The sequence below is a fragment of the Scyliorhinus canicula genome, chromosome 4 (genome assembly GCF_902713615.1).
Source record: "Scyliorhinus canicula chromosome 4, sScyCan1.1, whole genome shotgun sequence".
Classification (NCBI taxonomy): domain Eukaryota; kingdom Metazoa; phylum Chordata; class Chondrichthyes; order Carcharhiniformes; family Scyliorhinidae; genus Scyliorhinus; species Scyliorhinus canicula.
The window spans coordinates 156816791-156839615 of record NC_052149.1 but is presented as its reverse complement, the minus strand read 5'-3'; the positions used below and the strand labels follow the sequence as shown (position 1 = coordinate 156839615).

The 22825-nt window shown below is 47.6% G+C and overlaps 1 protein-coding gene across 7 annotated transcripts in view; it reads right to left on the bottom strand.

Annotated features, from left to right (window-relative positions):
• LOC119965109 (histone-lysine N-methyltransferase NSD2-like) overlaps positions 1-3783 on the bottom strand; it is a 318910-nt gene extending 315127 nt beyond the window's left edge. For 4 of the 7 annotated variants that reach the window (XR_005460429.1, XM_038795424.1, XM_038795419.1 and 1 more), the window contains exon 1: positions 2808-3448. The gene's annotated coding sequence lies outside the window, so the exon portion shown is untranslated. The other 3 variants (XM_038795422.1, XM_038795423.1, XM_038795420.1) reach the window with 3 other exon arrangements.
• Between the last annotated feature and the right edge of the window lie 19042 nt (positions 3784-22825).

Sequence of the window (22825 nt, the reverse complement as noted above, 5' to 3'; positions counted from 1 at the left end):
CCTAAATTCTAGGGAACATCATCCTAGTCAACTCAAACTCACACCAGGATTCTGTCTAGTGCACCTCCATTGCAGTCCCTGGAGGGCAAGAATATCCTTGCTTGGGCAAGACAGCCAATTGTGAACAGCATCACACCTGTGACCTCATCAAGACCCTATATGCTTACAATAAGCTTCTTTATGCATACGTCAGTAAATTTTGGAACAAGGTCAAAATTATATTTGTGCTCGTAATTGCTTGCTGTATCTACATATTATTTTTTTGTGGTTCATATGCAAGGACTCCCAGGTCTCTTTGAATGCCAATATTTCCCCATCTCAACCATTTAAACATATCTGCTTTTCTATTTCTCCCCGCAAAGTGGATAACTCATCACTCTCCCACATTACACTGACACCTTGTTGTCCACTCATTTGGTCTATGTACCTTTGAAGCTTCTTTGCATCCTCCTCGGTGTACTTTCTCACCAATCTTTGTATTGTCAACAAGTTTGGATACGTTACATTCAATGCTCTCATCTCAGGAATCCACAATTGCTTTTACTGAATTCTTCTTTGAAATACTTAGAGAAGCTCAACTAATAAATATATTTTTTAAATGAAGCTAACGCAGGTGGATTAACTTGAGATGCAGATGAGCTATTGAATGGCAGAACAGAGAGACAACAAGCAGAAGACCTTATTCCAGTTACAACAGCTCACAAAACTTCTAATCAAAGTTATTCCAACCACACAGGAGCAAAGAAGTTTGGATAATAGTACTTTTCTGGCCTACAGATGTTCAAGCTACCTCACCTGGACTAAAACTAATCAAAACAGCAATAACACCGGCACACCATCCACCAGCTTAAAACATCATTCCCCCTACCACTGACACACATACAAGATGCACTTCAAATCACTAAGGCTTCTTTGAAAGCATCTTCCAAGCCCATGGCGTGGCCTGTAGAACAGCAAATGCATGGGAGCACTATGATCTGCAAACTACTTTGCCATTCTCTCACCTGTGTCAAAACCAGGAAATTCCTTTACTAACTATACTATGGACTTAACTACACCAAAGAGACAGCAGGTCACAAATGCAACTCACCACCACCAACTCATGGGAAATTACGATGGCACCAAATGGGGAGAGCCTTGCCAGTGATATTGACAACCCATGAAAGAATAAAAATGTACTGTTGATTCCTTAAAAGGGATTCCCACTCTTACTTAGGGAAAACTACCATGCTAATTTTCTCCATCCTAAAGGATGAAACTGTGGTACTGCTCAAGTCACTCCTGTAATTTTTTACTTTTATAATAAGCCTTTAAGCATCAACAGGCTATTGGACTGTTAGAGCATAAAAATTAAGCCTCTTTCTCTCCTCATCTGACATTCATCATAGATGCTCGCTTCCAAAAAGGACCAAAAGCAGTTACACTGAAAAGCTGACCAATTTTCCTCTTCTATCTCAGGCGGTGAAATGTAGCACTTCTTACTGCTTTTGTAACAGATCAGCTAATACTGTGCAGTCCAGAGACTGAGCAGAGTAATAGCATGCCTCTGTAGCTCAATTTATCACTTTAAAAACTTGCTGAACCACTGGGAAAATTGCAGAGTTTTGTAAATTAACACATCAAATGTAGATCCCACTCTTTGGTTCCATGACAGATAATGCCTGAAGACTCAATATCTTAATATCAACTAGACCACATTTGGGCTACCAAAACAATTACAATTTGAATTTTAAACCAGCCTATTTCAACAGCTTAAAAAGGAAAGTCAACTACTTATATGAAATATTTTAACATTACACTACGCAGGCATTCATGAAACATCACAAAACATGAAATTGCAAGGTCACATGAATCTAAATCCGAAGACACTTTCCATTAAAGCATTGCTTTCAAAATGGTTTCAAATTATATATCCACCATATATTTTTTTTTCTTTAGGTGTTTGAGGGAGAAGCCCTCAAACAAAAGGGATTTACATTGTGGAAGCCGCTAATAATTATAGAAATATTCCAAGTCAGAATTCACATTTACTTGCACCTGAACATAAACATATGGCAGAATAACAGGATGGAAAAATGTTCAATTAGCAAAAAATAACAAATATTTAATATTTACACTGGTACATTATGCATCTTCATATTGTTTCAGTATTAAATATACCAATGCCAAAGAAAACATGAGCAATAATTATATTCAAACAAATGCTTGACCATCTTGTGCTGTCCTAAGCCAACTTTAAACCACAACAAAATTGATATTAAGTCAATTGCAATTTTACCTCCTCTCCTCATGCCTTCTGACAGGTGGTCTTTTTAAGTAATGGGGGGGGGGGGGGGGGAGAGAAGCAGGAATTGGGAAGAGAAAGAAATTCGAAAATATACATTACCCTGCAATAAGCTCTGGCCATGTAAGAGCCTAAATTCGACCCACTTCAGGTAGGCCTTCTAAAGTATGTTGCATCTTCAAATGTAAATTTAAGGAAATATCACAAGTACAAAATGCAAAAATTTGACATTTCTTAAAATTGTTGCATGCATTATATCCCATAAGATACACTTCATCCTTATTTAAAATACTGTAACTCCACTGCATTGTACATTATGACCACTCTTGCTCCTCCTCTTGAATAACCTTCTAGCAATGTTAATATCTCGATCTTGAAGAGTCCAATAAGATCTGCAATGAACCAACATCGTCTTACCTGCCCATTCATTAAACAAATCTCAAATTTTACTCTGATTTGAAACTCGATTTACAAACTGTGCAATGGTAAACCCCTCTGATGTCAGTCTTGGGCTCCAACTCACCTTAACCTTTCTTCCTCTCGATTGCCTTCGGGTCCCGTGCTCCTTCCTTTTGCAATGACAGTTCATTTAAATTAACGACATTTTACCTTATTTTGTTTAAAGATCGTATAATCGTATAATTCCCAACAAAAAAAATCACACCCGAGTTGGATTAAGCTCTTGTATGAAAAGTTCCTGATGCAACATGGCTGCCCTTCATCCTCAGCTATCCTAGCACACTTGTACTATCAATGGGGGCGGGTGAGAACGTAAGGGATAGATAGAGAAAAAACAAAAATAGAGCAGACACCAAACGTGACCGCTTCTTTGTTTTTCTCCCACCCCCCACCAGAAAACCCCAAATGGGGCTCAATACCCTCCCCCAAATATCTCAATAGCGCTGCATTTCAATGCTGCTCCACAGTACTATTGGCTGGTTGTCCTAGGCCTAGCTTGGACAGTGGCTCCTTCCTCCACCAACCCCCACCCAATACACACACAAAAAAAAAACCGGACCCTATGTTGCTAAAAGTATTCCTTCCCCATCCTATACACAATGCAAAGAAAATGTAGTAGCCGCCGCCGGCCTGGATTTCAATATTGACCGTGCGGATTCGGCATGTTTTTTTAATCCTCCCCTCTCTCTCTCTCCCCGTGTGTCTGTGCACTTACCGACTTGTCTTGTTGTTGGTGACAGCCCGGCCTCTCTCAGCCAATCAGCGCTCGCTCCCCCCCCCCCCCCCCCCCCTTCACCAGCGGCCGGCAGCAGGCGCGAGCCGCCGCCGCCGCGAGCCCCTTCCACGAGCTTGAGCTCGAGCCGCGCCGCCGCCCAACGATCACCAGCTCCTCACCGCCTCGCCTAGCCTGCCCCCCCCAGCCACCTCTGCACCTACATCCCACACACAACCACCGTTCTCCGTGCATTGGAAATAAATCATGTTAAAATAGTTCTTTTTATCCCAAACCACCACTGACTTACTTTCTTGCTTTACCCCCCCTCAACTCGGCGCCATTCTGCGTCACTTCCGCCATCTTAGGTTTCACCAAGACCCTGATCACTTTGTAATTTTTTTTAATATAGTTAGTCAAATACGATCACGTTAACTGTTTTTCTATTGTGATTGATATCCTGGGCCATCGTGTTAACAGGATGGGCGAAGTTCAAAAAATGGAGCACCCTTTTACAATGGGGGGTTTGCCTGCCATTGTGGGTGCTGACATGTCTTGTTTGCGCCTCCATTTTCTCCGTGATCACATTTTAAAACGTGCATGTCACTTTTGACTTCCATTGGCCGCACACCTCTTGAAAGCCTAATGTCTGTCAGTTCCTGTTTGCAAGACGCTCCAGCAAACCTGCCTTTTTGCAGAAGACCCAAATTCATGCATAAGGGGGGCTCGACTAGAGAGGAATACAAATGGCACCCTGAGGGACTGAGTCCATTTTATTTGATTCTCTGCTCCTTTAAACTCAAAATAATCCAGCCACAATGACATTTTGAAGTGCCGACTGAGGCGTCAGGTCGCCCCAGAGTTTGGGAAGAACATAGCCTGTTTGTGTGTGTCCACGGGTTACACAACACGATATGTGAAATAGCAAAAAATGAGATGGGGTGTGGAGACATCTCATTAGACTCTAAATAAGTTCGAGGGTTAGGTTTTCGAGAGGCTGCTGGGCGGTGCAGGGGGTTAGGAGTGCGGGGGACTCTGTATAAATCAAGACTTCAGGTCTGAACGAAACAAAATGGATGAGTTAAGATATTTATTCTTCCTGGTTTAAACCTAGTCCGTGCTTGAACAAAATAATTGCACATGAGAATAAAACAAATATAATCAGTGAGACTTTGATGGATTTTATTCCTCCATTATTTATTTCATCGGTACTTTTACTTAGAAATAGCGAGTCCTTGGGAGGATCAGAAACCCATTTTCGTTTTTGAAGAACTATTCTTTGCAACTAATTAATCTTTGTGTCTTTTTTTTACGCGCGTTTGGTGTCTGTTGTCTTCCCTGGGTTATGTGAAATGAGAGAGAGCCCATCAAGAGTCAGTCCCCGGCTGCGCAAAAGCAACGCTTTATATTTTGAAGATGTGCTACGTAAAACATTTTTTCTCCCTCTCTCAATCAGTCCCTAATCTTCGAGTCCCGGTGCACAGTTGAGCTGTTCTGTACTCGGCCAGGACGGGCAACATCAGTCCGACTCACGTTAGCTACATTTCATTCTCGTAAGAATGAACTTCTTTTCGCAGCAATTTTTAAAAGCTTGCCCTTGGCATACATAAAACTAACGGGGATTAAGAAGGCAGCCCGTTTTCTGAAACATCATGATGTGTTGCAACGTAATATTCCGTTCAGTCGCAGGATATATGGTTTTAATTCGTCATAAGTTAACTGTAGCCTGGTTGACAAAATGGATGAAAGGGAAATACCAAATAGACCTGAATGTACAAATTCAGGCAACGTCCCTATTTGTAACATTGGGTAGTGAAGATCCACGTTGATAATGCGGTTATTGCAACCTGTCCTCAACATGCACAATCCAGGGTATGTATTAACACATTAGACTATTGGCACTGCGCGGTCCGTGCCAAATAACAACAACATCTTGCATTTATATAGCCCCTTTAACGATAAAACGTGCCAGGGATCTTCGTGGAAGCGTTATCAAATAATCTTTGACACCAAAGCAATAAAAAAGACTTGTAAGAATCCACAAATCTAGGGACTGAATTCAATATCCCTGAATCTTCTCCACATATGGACGCAATTTGCACTGGTGGCACATGACTGAATCTTCACCCTAAGAACATTTCTTCTGGTTGGAAATATTGTATGTAAAATTATCCTCATGAACCTCAACCTTGTCATCTTTAAAATGATGTCAGAATGCTGCTGAAAAGCTTCTACTGAAGGAGAGATGTGGAGACCTGGTAATATTATCTAAGATCTGAGGAGGAAATAGCTGATAAAGGTGGTATAGGAGTAAGGATTTTCAAAAACTTATAAAACCTATAAGAATCATCAATATCTTTCTTCCGCCTTGCTATATTTATCCCACAATGAAGTATTATACTCATATTTTGCTCTTTCCAAAATGATTAAAATCAATTAGGGAACAGTAGCACAGCAATGATATTATTGGACTGAACATAGAACATTACAACGCAGTACAGACCCTTTGGCCCTCGAGGTTGCGCCGAAAGGAGCTGGAAGCGAAGTATGGGCTGGAGCAGGGGGAAATGTTTAGATACATGCAGGTTTGAGATTGTACCAGAAAGGAAATACAGAGCTTCCTGGGGGAGCCGGTAATCCAAAGGCCTGGACTAATGCTGTGAAGCTGTTCGTCAAATCCCATAGTGACATCAGGGGGAATTTAAATTCAGTTAATTGAAATCTTGAATAAAATGCTAGTCTCATTAATAATGGTCAGATAATAAACTGTCGGATTGTCTCAAAAAACTGCTTCACTAATCTCGTTCAGGGAAGGAAATCTGCCATTTTTACCCAGTCTGGCCTACTTGTGCTCCAGATCTCCAGGGAGTAGTATCCACTGAGCCTTGGGTAATACATGTACCAGGGTTACGCAGGGTCAATGGCACAGCAGCTGAAACTCAGCTAATTTAGCAAAGAAACTGAACTAGACTCGTCATATAAATACTGTGGCTACAAGAGCAGTCAGAGACTGGACGTTCTGTGGAGTGTAACTCCTGGTACCTTCCAGGGCAAAGCAGCCAGCTTATTGGCGTGCCATTCAACATCTTAAACATCCACTTCCTCCATCACCGATTTACAGTTGCAGCAGTGTATACCATCTACTATAGAGCAGACGGTGCCTTGTGGCTAGCACTGCTGCCTCACAGCTCCGGGGACCTGTGTTCAATTCCGGCCTTGGCTGACTGTGTGGAGTTTGCACTCTCTCCACGTGTCAGCGTGGATTTCCTCCGGGTGCTCCGGTTTCCTCCCACAGTCTAAATACGTGCGGGTTAGGTGGATTAGTCATGCTAAATTGCCCCTTAGTGCCCAAAAGGTTAGATGGATTGCTGGGTTACGGGGATAGGGGTAGGCATGGACTTAAGTGGGGTGTTCTTTCCAAGGGCCGGTGCAGACTCAATGGGATGAATGGTTCCTTCTACACTGTAGATTCTATGATTCAATGATCTAAAAGATGCATTGCAACAAGTAACCAAGATGCCTTCAATAGCAACTTCCAAATCCACAAACCCTACCACGTAGAAGGGAAAGGTTAGCAGTTGCACGTGAACACCACCATCTGCAAGTTCCGCTCCAAGCTACACACCATCCTGACTTGGAACTACATCATCATTCTTTCACTGTTGCTGGATCAAAATCCTGGAACTCCCTTCCTAACAGTATTGTAGGTTTAACTACACTACATGGACTGCAGCGGTTCAAGAAGGCAGCTCACCACCACATTTTCAAGGGCAATTAGGGATGGGTAATATAAATGCTGGCCTCCCCAACAACATTCATGTCCCATGATATAATTTTCTTTGCGTTATAAAAACTGGAGATCAAAAGTAGGGCCTTCCTGTGTTCCCAGCAGCATCTTTACCAAATGATTAATCAGCAAGCCCTTCTAAAAGCATTGTTACGATAGGGAGATGTCGGAAATTGGATCCGGAAATGGGATCAAAGATGTAGTGGGCAATTTAGGGGTTCACAGTCTGAAGAGAAAGCTGCTAGCACTGAGTCCGATGTATATGCCCACACCTGGCCTGAGTCGCATTGTCCCATTCAGTCTTAAACTCATTAATGGGAATAAACAGGATACCCCTGCTCAGCCAGGGTGATTCATTCAAGATCTATTGCCCTCCAAGCCACTATGCTCTGACCAGCTGTTAACCCATTACAGAATCTGATGGCTTCTTTCGTCCATAAATTGGAGGATAATTGTATATTCATGGCAAGGCCCTGTTCTCTTGTGTAAATGGGAGTGGGCAATCAAAAGCACAGATAGCAATGATGAGTTGAAGTCTGGACACCCCAGGACAGAAACATTATTTGAGGGGCTAGACGGAGCTCAGAGAGAGAAAAGAATCCTATTCGAACAAGTGCGGCAGAAGGATTTGGAAAGCCACCGGGACAGGTCATGAAAATCTGCCATAGAGACAGGCTTTCGATAAGGGATCTGAAGGAGTGACACTAACAACAGGAATATATTCTGTACATGCAAGTATCATTGTTGCCTGCTGAGAGCTGTGAGTCCATTTTACATGCTGTTTAATGGGAAATCGTGTGTTAGGGTTAAGAGATCCACGTAAGCTGTGTTTTTTTGGTTTGAAGTTTAAAAGTTTAAATAGTGTTTTTTCTTTTGTTTTAATAAAGTTTTGTTTATAAAAGTAACCAAGCCCTATTTCTTATGCAATCACTCCTGGAACGAATTGATCTTTCCGCAGAGTCTTAAAAAAAACCTTTTCGGTTCTAGTCCAGTATCTTAGTCACTGTTGGGATCTGACCAGGCGGCCGTAACAACATATATATCATAAGGTTTTGATTGAATAAATAAGGAAAATCCTTTCAACTGGTTAGTGGGTCAGTAGCCAGAGAACACATGTTTAAGACAATTGGATAACAAAAAAATTAAAAATTTAGAGTATCCAATCTTTTTTTTCCAATTAAGGGGCAATTTAGCGTGGCCAATTCACCTACCCTACACATTTTTTGGGTTGTGGGGGTGAGACCCACATAGACACGGGGAGAATGTGGAAACTCCACACGGACAGTGATCCAGGGCTGGGATCGAACCTGGGACCTCAGCGCCGTGAAGCAGCAGTGATAACCACTGCGCCACTGTGATGCATACGACAATTGGATAAACAACGGGAAATTAGATGAGGCATTATTTTATGCAGAGAGTAGTTATATTCTAGAAAGCTTTGACTGAAAAGGTAGCAGAAGCAGATTCAATAGTTGCTTTAAAAAATAATTAAATAAAGAGCCAGAGAGGGGGATTGGTCAGGTAGGTCTTTCAAAGAACCGGCACTGGCACAATGACCTCCTTTTGTGCTGAATGATTCCAAAATTGTGCAGATGGCTTAATAAATGAGTAATGTGACTAACTCTTAACTGTCCTCTGAAACGGCATATTGTATTTTGATTGTATAAAAATGCCAAAAAAGCACTGTGGTTGTACCCACACCACACGGACTACAAGTGGTTCAGGAAGGTGGCTTACCACCACTTTTCCAAGGGTATTTCACAATGGGAAATAAATGCTGGCCTTGCTTCTGAGGCTCACATCCCAAGAAACGTTAAATGAAACAAGCTGACCTAAATAATGCCAGCATCTATCCTGCACAATATTGAGAGATATGGTAACCATCACTATCCAGCATGATAGGAGATGCATGCAAATTGCTCATACTTAATCCGCGGTAGCACAGTGGTTAGCACTGTTGTCTGCGTTCCAGGTTCGATTCCCGGCTTGGGTCACTGTCTGTGCAGAGTCAGCACGTTCTCCCCGTGTCTGCGTGAGTTTCCTCTGGGTGCTTCGGTTTCCTCCCATAAGTCCCGAAAGACGTCCTTGTTAGGTGAATTGGACATTCTGAATTCTCCCTCAGTGTACCGAACAGGCGCCGGAGTGTGGCGACTAGGGGTTTTTCACAGTAACTTCATTGCAGTGTTAACATAAGCCTACTTGTGACAATAATAAAGATTATTATAATCCAGAATTCCATGTTAATGCCAGGTACACAACATTTGCTGTTGATACGCTTCCAGCATATAGTCTCTTTTTTTAAATATAAATTTAGACAATCCAATTTTTTTTTCCAATTAAGGGGCAATTTAGAGTAGTCAATCCTCCTAACCTGCACATCTGTGGGGTGAAACCCACGCAGACACGGGGAGAAAGAGCAGCATCTACTCTCAATCCAAATAGTCAGTCGAAAATAAAAGTTGCTCGACTTTGTGTACCTAATTGTGGAGCTCTGTTGCAGGCAGCTGTCCTACCTGTATCATCATGATTTGGATAGTAGGTGAATTTATAATAGGATAAATATATTTTGGAATGATAAAACCTTAACATTTGGAGAGAAGGAGAATGTAACTATTCACGGCAATAAGTGATGGCAGAGATCGACCAAAGAAAGATGGCCTAATAAATACAGGGCACCATCTCAAAGAGATAATTCTTCATCATCTCAAAGTTAAATGCATTTTATCACCTTCGGGATGGTTACTGATTTTTTTCCCCACTCATGGAAGTTGTGACATACAAGGCTTCCCGTTCCATAGAATTAGCATCCTAATCCAGGTATCTACATTTTCTGTGCAAACCTGACAATGCATGTCCAGGGATCTAAATAGCTAAATCTGATAACATTGCCATCCATCAGGTGGAATCCTACCAAAATTTGGCCTAGTGCCAGGCTCAGACTGAAAGCTGGCATGTACCCCTCCAGTTGCACACACCAGTTTTCTCTCCAGATATTGAGCCTCATTACAGGAAACAAAGAGTGAGCATGGTTTACATTGCCACTCTGGTGGGGCGGGGCCTGATAGAGCCAGCAACCGGCTCCACAGAGATCAGGTGCCATCTTTAAAGGGTGCCCCAATCAGCACTGCAACCTAATAGCCCCCAGCCCCCACCACAGAGGTATCGGGGATCTCTCCCACCCTGACAATCATCGTCGGCATTCACCCTCCATCATCACGTGTGTATCGTCAGCAACCCCGCACCAATGTCCAATCTTCCTCTCCCCCACCACACATAAATGGACTCCCCCCATACCCGTCCCATGGGGTTCCCAATAGGGCACGTCACGTGCTGCCCCCAACACAGGTTGACACTGTGCCAACCTGACAATGCCAACCTGTGCCATGGGGCTGCCTGGGCATGTCCCCCTCCCTCTGCGGGGGCTATACTTTTTAAAAAAAAGATAATTTATTGAAGGTATATCAAGAAAATATTTTAAAAATACAAAAACAGTAACAGTCCATAACAGAAAACAATATTGAACACTGCATACCATATTAACAATACATATAACATTATAGCAATATAACACAGCAGGAACCCCCTCATATATACAAGTACATCAGCTACACCCCCAAAGAGATTTTTTCAAAACAAAATCGAGTACCCCCCCAACCCCTTAACGGCTACTAGTTACTGTATCCCGTCACCCTCTCCTACTCCCGCACCGCCCTCCCACCCCACCACCACCACCCCGGCTGACGTTCTGAACCTTCTTGAAAAAGTCGATGAACAGCTTCTACCTCACGAAAAAACCCTCATCCATACCACGAATGGCGAACTTAATTCTATCCAAATGAAGAAATTCAGCAAGGTCCCGGACCCATGACCCAATACTCGGTGGATCCAAGGCCCTCCAGCAGCAAGGTCCGGGACCCATGACCCAATACTCGGTGGATCCGAGGCCCTCCAGCAGCAAGGTCCCGGACCCATGACCCAATACTCAGTGGATCCGAGGCCCGCCAGTTCAGTAAAATTCTCCTTTGGCTAATATGGAAGCAAAAGCCATAACATCGGCCTCCTTCCCACCAAGACACCCAGATCCTTAGACATTCCATAAACAGCTATCCATGGAGAAGGCATGACCACCATTCCCACCACTTGAGATAATACATCTGTAACACCCTCCCAGAACCCAACCAATTTTGGACAAGACCAGAACATGTGGACATGATTCGTAAGAGGCTTGGCATATCGTGCACACTGATCAGCCACTTCTGGGAAGGACCGGCTCAACCTTGCCGGTGTCATATATACAACTTTAAGCTGGTTTAGCTCACTCAGCTAAATCGCTGGCTTTTAAAGCAGACCAAGCAGGCCAGCAGCACGGTTCGATTCCCGTACCAGCCTCCCCGGACAGGCGCCGGAATGTGGCGACTAGGGGCTTTTCACAGTAACTTCATTGAAGCCTACTCGTGACAATAAGCGATTTTCATTTTTTTTTTCAAGCTGAATCAGACTAAGTTTAGCACACAACAAGGATGCATTAATCCTATGCAGTGCTTCCTCCCAAATCCAACCTCGCACCGTGCCTCCCAATTCCTCCTCTCATTTTTGTCACATTGCCACGATCAAAACCTCCCCCTTCCTGGCCAACTCGGCATACACATTGGAGATCTTGCCCTCCCCAATATCATCCTCCGAGAGGAGCCTATCCTGTAGCCCAAGGGCGGCAACATTGGGAACGAACCCACCTCTTTACTAAAAATGTATATCTCCTTATCTGGAGATATTTGAACTCATTACCATGGGGCAATTGGTAAGTCTCCATCTGCTCAGTTAGGTCTGCAAATGACCCACCCAAAAACAGATCCTCAAAGCATTTGATCCCCAAACGGTCCTATTCCTTAAACCTGGCATCCAATCTCAATGGGACAAATCTATGGTCACCACAAATCGGGACCTTTCTGTACATGCCCTCCAGGCAAAAATGTAGCCAGCACTGATTCCACACCCTCAGAGGGGAAACTACCACTGGATTTGATCAGTACCTACTCGCTGAGAATGGTAGTGGAGCTGAAGCCAATGCCCTTAAGGACGAGGCCTCTTCCACCCTGCCCCACACCGACTCTTGACCTAACACCCATTTCCGGAACATGACAATTGTTAGAACCTGCCTGCTTACCACTGGGTGGGGACTAATGGCAATCCCACAATCCTCTGGGAATATGAACTTCCCAATGGGTTGGCGGAGCGTGCAGTGCAGACATTCAAACAAGGCCTAAAGAAGCAGTCTTCCGAGTCTATAGACATGAGACTGGCTCGTTTTTTGTTTTCATATAGGACGACTCCACATGCAGTGACTGGGGTAGCTCTCGGGGAACTCCTAATGGGCCGGAGACTTTGCACCCGTTTTAGCATTGTTTTCCCGGACATTGGCACAAAAGTACGCCTCACTTGAGAATGGCAGGGACATGGTTTTTCTCGGCATTGGCCGATTTGGCAGTTTGCACCCGGTGACCCAGTGTTCATTCAAAATTTTGCTGGTGGTGCCCAGTGGGTCCCTGGCGTTATCTTTCGCCGAACAGGCCCTATCTCTTACCAGGTGCAAGCCCAGGGTCGACTCCAGCGCAAGCATGTAGACCACATTCGGTCCAGAAGACCATCTCTTCCAAAGATTTCCCGACCCTGGAGCTAATTTCTACTGCCACAAAGACCAGACACAGTGGAGAGTATTCCTCACAATCTTCCTCTGGTGCCGCACTCAAAGCCTGCGCAAGTCGTTGCAGAACCGCGTGGAGATAGAGACGCCAAGATGACGGAGGCAGCAGACTCCGACTCCGAGATGGAGACACAGGACGCCTCAGAGGGGGAGTCCTCGGGCCCACGGGCCATGGATGTACAACCGTTACGCCATTCATCACGGAAGCGCCGTTCTCCGTCTCGTTATATGCTGCCCGATCCAGCGCCTCATGCAAATGGTGTCCGGCCTGCGGCAAAACGAGTCTGACGCCCTCCTTCGCCAGGGTCTTCGGTGGATTCCTTGGACTTTGGGGGGGGGATGGATGTTATAACCTGCCTGCATACCACTGACTGGGGACTAATGGCAATCCCACAGTCCTTTGGGAGTATGAGCTTCCCCAATGAGGGGGGTGGAGAAATCATTAGCAAATTCCCTGCATAAATAAAGCTGGCCAGTTTGGAACCAGCAAGAGAGGAGTGAGCAGCAAGGGAGTTGCTGCTGTTATGTATATATATATGTTATTGTAAATAAATGTTATTTCTTTCTATCGTTCAACTAGTGCTGGATTCTTCGTGGCCCTCACAAAAACAATATTGGCAGCCCAGTAATAACTTTGAAAATCAGGGAGAGCCAGGTCACCACCCTGTCTACCCCTCTCCAGGCAAACTCTTTTAAAACGGGGAATCCAGCCCACCCATATAAAGCCCAGAGTAAGCCTAATGATCTTTCTGAAAAGAGATTTAGGCACAAAGATTCTAAGATTCACCGTCTTTATTGTCTGGACTCTCCCAGACAGAGATAGCGGCAATCTGTCCCATCTATTAAACTCTTTCATTCCCTCCACTAAGCTTGACAGATTTAACTTGTGAAGCTGGGCCCAGTCCCATGCCACCTGAATCCCCAGACAGCAAAAGCTTTTTCTTGCCAGGCGAATACGGGAGCTCACTCAAACACCTTCCTGTCCTCCGGAGCCAATCATAAACATCTCGCTCTTTGCCGTATTAAGCTTGTATCCGGAGAAGGAGCTAAACTCACTTGGAATCCCCACAATCTTATCGAATGACTCCATGAGATTAGAAGTGTACAATAGGAGACCATCCACATCCAAAGAGAGCCGGTGAACCCGCCCCCCCAACCCCCCCCCCCCCCCCCCCCCCCACCCACACACCCCGCTCAATACCCCTCCACTCCCCAGATGCCTGAACATTGCCAATGGCTCAATCGCAAGGGCGAAGAGCAGAGGAGAGAGTGGGCACCCCTGCCTTCTCCCGCGCTGCAAAGTGAAATACTCAGAGTTGATCCAGTTTGTGGAAATGCTTGCTTTTGGGGTTTTATACAACAGCTTAACCCAGTCCACGAATCTCTGTCCGAATCCAAAACGCTCCAAAATGCCAAATAGGTACCCCCCTTCCACTCGGTCAAATGCCTTCTCGGCATCCATTAACACCACAACCACCACCTCGCTTCCTCCTGCGGGCATCATGATTACGTCCAATAACCTCCATATAATGGTCGCTGACAATCTGCCTTTTACGAACTGTGGTGAATGTCACTTAGTAATTCACACTGCATTTACCAATACTATTGTAAGCGCAGTAGCGTTATCTGACCACTAGGGGGAGTAGCTCTGGGAATGCTCAGGAGATTGTACAGGGCTCCACCCTTGGCTCCGCCCACGACTCCTCCCCCTAGACGGCTGTATAAATAACCGTGTCCAGAGCCAGCCTGAGTTCATCGAGAGTTCAACGGGTAACAGGCTGGCTCTGAAGTAAGTAGATTAAAACCACTGTTCATATCTGAAAGCACGTGTCTTGTGAATTGATGGTTGCATCAATTTAATCTATTTAAGAACAGTCAGGATCGATCATGGAATCAGCCCTCAAGCCTGGACGCCTAGAACTCAACCCACAGGATGCAGAGGCAAAATAAATCTTCTCCCACTGGCTGCGGTGCTTTAAGGCCTACCTGGCAGAAGTGAGCACAGCCGAAACAACAGAGGAACAGAAGTTAAGTCTATTGCACGCGAGGGTGAGCCACAGAATCTCTACGCAACGAAACTCGGCCGGTTCATATACTGCAGCGCTAGCGATACTCAATAAGATGTATGTAAGGCCCATTAACGAAGTTTACGCATGCCATGTGTTCACGACTCGCTGCCAACAGCCTATAGAATCACTCGCCGAATTTCTAAGAGAGCTCAATAATTTATCAAATGACTGTAACTATCAAGCGGTTACCGCGGCTGAACACAGAGAACTTGCTGTACGCGACGTTTTTGTAGCGGGCCTCAGGTCTAATTATGTGCGCCAAAGACTGCTGGAAAAGGGGGCCCACGACTTAGAAACAACTGCGGAAATTGCTACCACGATGCAGGTCTCTTTCTGCAGCCTCACCTCATTCCCCGTGACCCAATCATGGGCCCCCGACCAGCGACTCCCCCAGGCCTGTGCCACGCGGCCGCCCAGCCACCATGCTGCCCCAGCCAGCCACTATGCTGCTCCAGCCAGCCACTATGCTGCCCCAGCCTGCCATTTCTGCGGCCAGAATCAGCACCCGCTGCAGCACTGCCAAGCCCGCAATGCGACCTGCAGCAGCTGCGGGTGGAAAGGCCACTACACGAGAGTGTGCCTCGCAAAAAGGCAGCAGGGTAGCATGGTGGTTAGCATAAATGCTTCACAGCTCCAGGGTCCCAGGTTCGATTCCCGGCTGGGTCACTGTCTGTGTGGAGTCTGCACGTCCTCCCCCTGTGTGCGTGGGTTTCCTCCGGGTGCTCCAGTTTCCTCCCACAGTCCAAAGATGTGCGGGTTAGGTGGATTGGCCATGCTAAATTGCCCGTAGTGTCCTAATAAAAGTAAGGTTAAGGGGGGGGGGGTTGTTGGGTTACGGGTATAGGGTGGATACGTGGGTTTGAGTAGGGTGATCATGGCTCGGCGCAACATTGAGGGCCGAAGGGCCTGTTCTGTGCTGTACTGTTCTATGTTCTATGTTCTATGTAAAAAGGGCCCCAGTTCCCAACTCCCCAGCGGCACCAAGTAATCGCTCCCCACTCCCGCAGACCCGCGGGGCCCGAAACGCTGCGGCCTATGCCCCGACCCCGTCCCCTCCCGCCACGTGCGATCCATGGGGGCCGCCATCTTGGAAAACCTCCACCACGTGGCCGGCCACGTGCGACTCATGGGGGCCGCCATCTTGGACGCCATCTTCCTCGCCGGCCGCCACGTGCGATCCACGGGCCCGACCTGCGTCTCCACGCTCGGACAACTCATCGGAAGAGTACGACTACGGACTCAGAGGGCAGTCATCACGGGGCCACTCCAGCACAGCTGATCGAGCCGCCGACTACCCGCAACTCAGTGCAGTCACCCTGGACCAATCGCGCCCAAAGCATCTGCGAAACCCGATGGCAGAGGTCTAAATCAATGGGTACAGCATGCCATACCTTTTCGACTCCGGGAGTACTGAGAGCTTCATACACCCAGATCTGGTAAGACGCTGTTCGCTCCCCGTTTTCCCCGTGCGGCAAACTATCTCTCTCACTTCCCCCTCCCACTCTGTCCAGATCCAGCGGCGCACCGGCGCAACACTCACAATCCGAGGCGTTAGCTATGCAAAATTTCAACTCTACGTCTTGCCCGAACTCTGCGCGCCACTCTTATTAGGCCTAGATTTTCAATGTAATCTTAAGAGCCTCACCCTCAGCTTCGGCGGGCCCCTGCCCCCACTCACTATCTGCAGCCTCGCTACGCTGCAAATCTCCCCCCCTCCCCTCTTCACCAATCTCACAAAGGACTGTAAACCCGTAGCCACTCGTAGCAGGCGATACAGCCTGCAGGATAGGGTATTTATCGGATCAGAGGTCCGACGGCTTCTCAGTGAGGGGATTATAGAGGCCAGCAATAGTCCCTGGAGAGCTCAGGTGGTGGTCGTTAAGACCGGGGAAAAATTCTGCATGGTTGTCAACTGTAGTCAGACCATAAATAGATTTACGCTCCTCAACGCGTATCCCCTCCCCAGGATTGCAGACGTGGTAAATCAGATCGCCCAGTATCGGCTCTTTTCCACGGTAAATCTGAAGCCTGCATACCACCAGCTCCCAATCCGCCCGGAGGACCGCCGCTACACGGCATTCGAGGCCGTTGGCTGCCTCTTCCATTTCCTCCGGGTCCCCTTCGGCGTCACTAATGGGGTCTCGGTGTTCCAACGAGCAATGGACCGAATGGTGGACCAGTACGGGCTGCGGGCCACGTTTCCGTACTTGGACAATGTCACCAACTGCGGCTATGACCAGCAGGACCACGACGCCAACCTCCACCGTTTTTTCCAGACGGCACAGAAATTAAACATCACCTACAACAAAGAGAAATGCGTTTTCCGCACAAACAGACTGGCCATCCTCGGCTACGTCGTGGAAAACGGAGTCCTGGGCCCAGACCCGGGCCGTATGCGCCCCCTCTTAGAATTCCCCCTCCCCCATTGCCCCAAGGCCCTCAAACGGTGCTTGGGCTTCTTCTCCTACTGTGCCCAGTGGGTCCCTCAATATGCGGACAAAGCCCACCCACTCTTTAAGGCCACACGATTTCCCCTGTCAGCTGAGGCACGCCAGGCCTTCAACTACATCAAGGAGGACATCGCCAAAGCGGCCATGCGGGCGGTGGATGAATCCACTCCATTCCAGGTTGAGAGCGACGCCTCAGAGGTAGCTCTAGCAGCCACACTAAATCAGGCAGGGAGACCAGTCGTATTTTTCTCCCGTACCCTCTCCGTTTCAGAACTCCGACACTCCTCAGTTGAGAAAGAAGCACAAGCCATTGTGGAGGCTATTCGTTACTGGAGGCACTACCTCGCAGGTAGGAGGTTCACCCTCATCACCGACCAATGATCGGTTGCCTTTATATTTGATAACTCGCAAAGGGGCAAAATAAAAAATGATAAAATTCTTCGGTGGAGGATCGAACTCTCCACCTATAATTATGATATTAAGTATCGACCCGGGAAGCTCAACGAGCCTCCGGATGCCCTATCCCGCAGGACATGCGCCAGCGCGCAGATTGACCGACTGAAAGTCATCCACAATGACCTCTGCCACCCGGGGGTCACCCGGCTCGCCCACTACATCAGAGCCCGAAACCTGCCTTTCTCCAACGAGGAGGTAAAAGCGGTCACCAGGGACTGCCCGATCTGTGCGGAGTGCAAACCGCACTTCTATAGACCAGACAGGGCCCACCTGGTCAAGGCTTCTAGGCCCTTTGAACGCCTCACGATTGATTTCAAAGGGCCACTTTCCTCAACTAACAAGAACGTTTACTTTCTAAACGTCGTAGACGAGTTCTCCCGTTTCCCATTTGCTATCCCGTGCCCCGACATGACCTCCCACACAGTCATTAGGGCCCTGCATAGTATCTTCACCCTGTTTGGTTTCCCCAGCTACGAACACAGCAACCGGCGTTCGTCCTTCATGAGCGACGAGCTGCGTCAGTACCTGCTCGACAAGGGCATTGCCTTGAGCAGGACTACCAGCTACAACCCCAGGGGGAACAGGCAGGTGGAGATGGAGAACGCGACGGTCTGGAAGACCGTCCTACTGACCCTCCGGTCTAGAAAGCTCCAAGTCTCCCAGTGGCAGGAAGTCCTCCCAGACGCGCTCCACGCTATTAGGCCCCTCCTATGCACAGCGACCAATCAGACCCCTCACGAGAGGCTCTTCATTTTTTCCAGGGGCACTACCACGGGGGTCTCACTCCCGGCATGGCTGAGGACTCCTGAGGAAACACGTCAGGGCACACAAAACCGACCCCCTTGTTGAGAAGGTGCGCCTGCTCCACTCCAACCCCCAGTACGCCTTCGTCGAGTTACCTGATGGCCGCCAGGACACAGTATCCCTCCGGGATCTGGCACCCACCGGATCCAGCGCCCCCTCTACCTCCACAGAAGGACCCCTCACCCTGCACTCCATGCTGCCGCCCCCTTGCGCTCCCGAGCCCACGAGCTCGCTCCACCAGTTCCGTGCACCCGCGCTGGCCAGCCCCCAGCGCCCCCAGTCCCCAGTCGAACCAGAAGAGTATGAAGCTCGGACACAACCCTCCCTGGAGTCCGCCATTGTACCCCAGCACACAACACCCATCCAGTCACCGCAAGAGGCTGCAACCCCGGTGCTCCGCAGATCACAGCGGACAGTTCGACCACCGGACAGACTTACTTTGTAGACCACCACTCCCGCCGGACTTGATTTTTTTGCAGGGGGTGAATGTGGTGAATGTCACTTAGTAATTCACACTGTATTTACAAATACTATTGTAAGCGCAGTAGCGTTATCCGACCACTAGGGTGAATTGCTCTGGGAATGCTCAGGAGTTTGTACAGGGCTCCATCCTTGGCTCTGCCCACGACTCCTCCCCCTAGACTGCTGTATAAATAACCATGTCCAGAGCCAGCCTGAGTTCATCGAGAGTTCAACGGGTAACAGGCTGGCTCTGAAGTAAGTAGATTAAAACCACTGTTCATATCTGAAAGCACGTGTCTCGTGAATTGATGGTTCCATCACGAACCCAGTTTGGTCTTCTCCAACCACTTCGGGCACACATCCCTCAATACGGGTAGCCAAGATCTTAGCCAGAATCTTTGCACCTACATTTAGGAATGAAATATGATGATAAGATCCGCATTGCTCAGGATCTTTGTCCTTTTTTTGGATGAGGAAAATGGAAGCCTCTGATAACGTGGGAGGGGAGTGAACCCCTCTTTATTGTCTATCCACACCATTAACGGGCCCAGCAACGCACCAAAACGTTTATAAAATTTGGCTGAGAATCCATCCGGACTGGGGCCTTCCCTGACTGCATCAAACTCACACATCCCAGCACCTCCTGCAGACCCACTGGGGCCCCCAATGCCTGCGCCCTCACCTGATCAACCCTCGGAAATGCTAACCCATCCAAGAATCTCCGTCTCAGTTCATCCTCTGGCAGCGGTTCCGATTGGTATAGTCTCTGATAGAAGGACTCAAAAATATTAATCCTTGCCGGCTCTGTTGCCACCTTGCTCCCCCTCGTTTCTAAGCATACCTCTATCCCTAGGGGCCTTCTGCTCCCTCAGTTGGTGGGCGAGCATCCTGCCAGCCTTCTGCCCATATTCGTACACGAACCCCCTACCTCTGCGCAATTGTCTCACCGCCTTATCTAAGGTGACCACATTAAACTCCATTTGGAGCCTCAAGCAGTCCTTCAACAGCGCCTCATCATACAATTCCATGTCTGCGTGGGTTTCCTCCGGTTTCCTCCCACAAATCCCGAAAGACGTGTTTATTAGGTGAATTGGACATTCTGAATTCTCCCTCCGTGTATCCGGACAGGCGCCGGAGTATGGTGACAAGGGGATTTTCACAGTAACTTCTTTGCAGTGTTAATGTAAGCCTACTTGTGGGACTAATAAAGATTATTATTATTAAACTGCGATCGACTGCTAAGATCGCCTCCACGAATATGCTCCTCTCAGTCCACCCTTAGTCTGCGCACCCAAATCAAAATGAGCTCTCTCCTAACCACAGATTTCAGTTCCTCCCACAGCACCACAGCAGAGACCTCTCCCGTGTCATTCTAATCCATATAATTACAAATGGTCCCTTCCAACTTCTCACATATTCCCTTTTCCGTAAGGATACCAACGTCCAGTCTCCACTGGGGCCTACAAGGGGACGACTTTTCCGTCCGCAGGTCCACCCAGTGCGGACCATAGTCAGACACCACGATTGCCGAGTACTCTGTCCCCACCACTCTAGATATCAACGTCTTATCTAAAACAAAAAAATCTATTTGAGAATAAAACTTGTGAACATGTGAAAAGAAAAAAACTCTTCCTTCCTAGGCCTCCCAAAGCGCCATGGACCCACGCCGCCAATAAGCCGCATGAACCTCGACAGATCCACAGCCATCACCGATATCCTCCCGGATCTAGGACATGATCAGTCCAGCTCCGGGTTCAGGACTGTATTGAAGTTCCCCCGTAGGATGAATCTGTGCGTATCTAGGTCTGGGATCAGGGGCAGATCCTGCTTCGCAAAATCCATATCTTCCCAATTTGGAGCGTATATATTGCACAGTATCACTGGGGATCCCTAAAACCACTCACTCACCAACACAAATCTACCACTCGGATCAGCAATGAACTTCTACATTGAGAAAGCCACCGTCTTACTTATTGACACAGCCCACCCCTCTTGTCTTCCTATCAAGTCCTGATTGGTAAATTTGACCAACCCACCCCTTTCTCAGTCTTATCTGGTCCGCCACCTTTACATGAGTCTCCTGGAGAAACATCAAGTCTACCCTCAGGTTCTTCAGATGAGCAAATATGCGCGACCTTTTAACAGGTCCACTTAGGCACAGGACTTTCCATGTTACCAATTCCTCTCTCCGACCTACCCACTCGCCCTAATAATCAGGCAAAGTTTTGCTTGAGCCAATCACCCCAGGTCGTCAATGGTGCAATCATGCCCGCCTTTGGCTTTCTCCTCAGCACTCTGTGTGCATGATCAATGTCGGGGGGAGTGGCTGAAAACTTTCTTGCCTGTCAGCTTCTGTAGCATCTGTGCCACATACTCCGAGGGTTGTGAGCATTCCAACCCCTCCGGCAGACCCAGTATTCGGATGTTTCGCCGATGCTCTCGATTTTCCAACTCGCCGACCTCATCACGTACCTTTTAGAAGCTGTCAGCAATCAAGGAGAGCTCTGCCTCCATCGAGGCCAGCTGGTCCTTGTGGTTGGCGGCGGACTCTCCCATTTTGTGGAGTGAGACGCCATGAGCCTCTAAATGCTGCTCAACTCTCTTCACTGCCGCCTTAATCGGATCAATGGCCCTTACAAGATCTTCAGAGGTTTCCAACCTTTGTTTCTGGAACTGAGCAGTTAAAAAGTCTAACAACTGAGCACTAGACCATTAGGCTGGAAGTGCCAACTCTGGGTCCAACGCCATCGCGCCTTCAACCGTGCTTTCCAGTGCCTCGCAGTCTGCCTGTCGCTGCTTTTTAAAAATTCCCCCATTGCTCTTCGTCGCGTGCATTCCGGACCGTGCGCAAAAAATTGCTGACAACCTCACCAGTAAGAATCGGGTCCTCGGGACCGCATTCAAAGGGCCAATCGGGATTTATGGGCAGTAAAAGATTCCCCGTGCTGGAGCCACCAAGTATATGGCCGTTTAGTGCATGGCCGCATCCGGAAGTCCTGCAGGGGCTATACTTATCTCTGCGCCCCCAGAGGGATCCTCTCGACTGAATCTCGGTTGGCCAAACCTGTTATAAACCTCACCGATGTGACGTCATATCTGCAAGGTATAAATATTTAGTGAGGGGGGATCATGTGGTGGGAAGTCCGTTAATGATATTAAAATACATTAAAATCTACTTAAGTAACGCCACTAGCGAAGGACGGGGAAAATCAGGAAACACGATCTCTTCGGTGAGAATCACATTTCCCAATCCTCTCCGGATTTTCCTCCCACATTGCCGATCCCTCACACGACTAGTGCCGGCTCAAAATCACCCCCATCAGCTTCCTGGGCATGGTTTCAGCGAGAACCACTTGGTAGCCATCAAGGGTAAAAGCCCAGATTGATCTCTACTGCACCCGTACATGCGACCCCCTTGTATCTGAGAACTTTGAGACATCTGATATCATTTTAACTTAACTTTGATAGCACCCTTATCTGCACTGCCAAACACCACATCAACTCAGAGATCTGAGTGACTTCTATTTACTTTGATCCAGGTCCACTTTATCCTCTTCAGGAAATGAATGCCCCTACCATCGTCATGGTGCTGACTGAAGGGGGGGGGGGGGGGGGTGCAGATATAGCAAGGACTGCTCGGA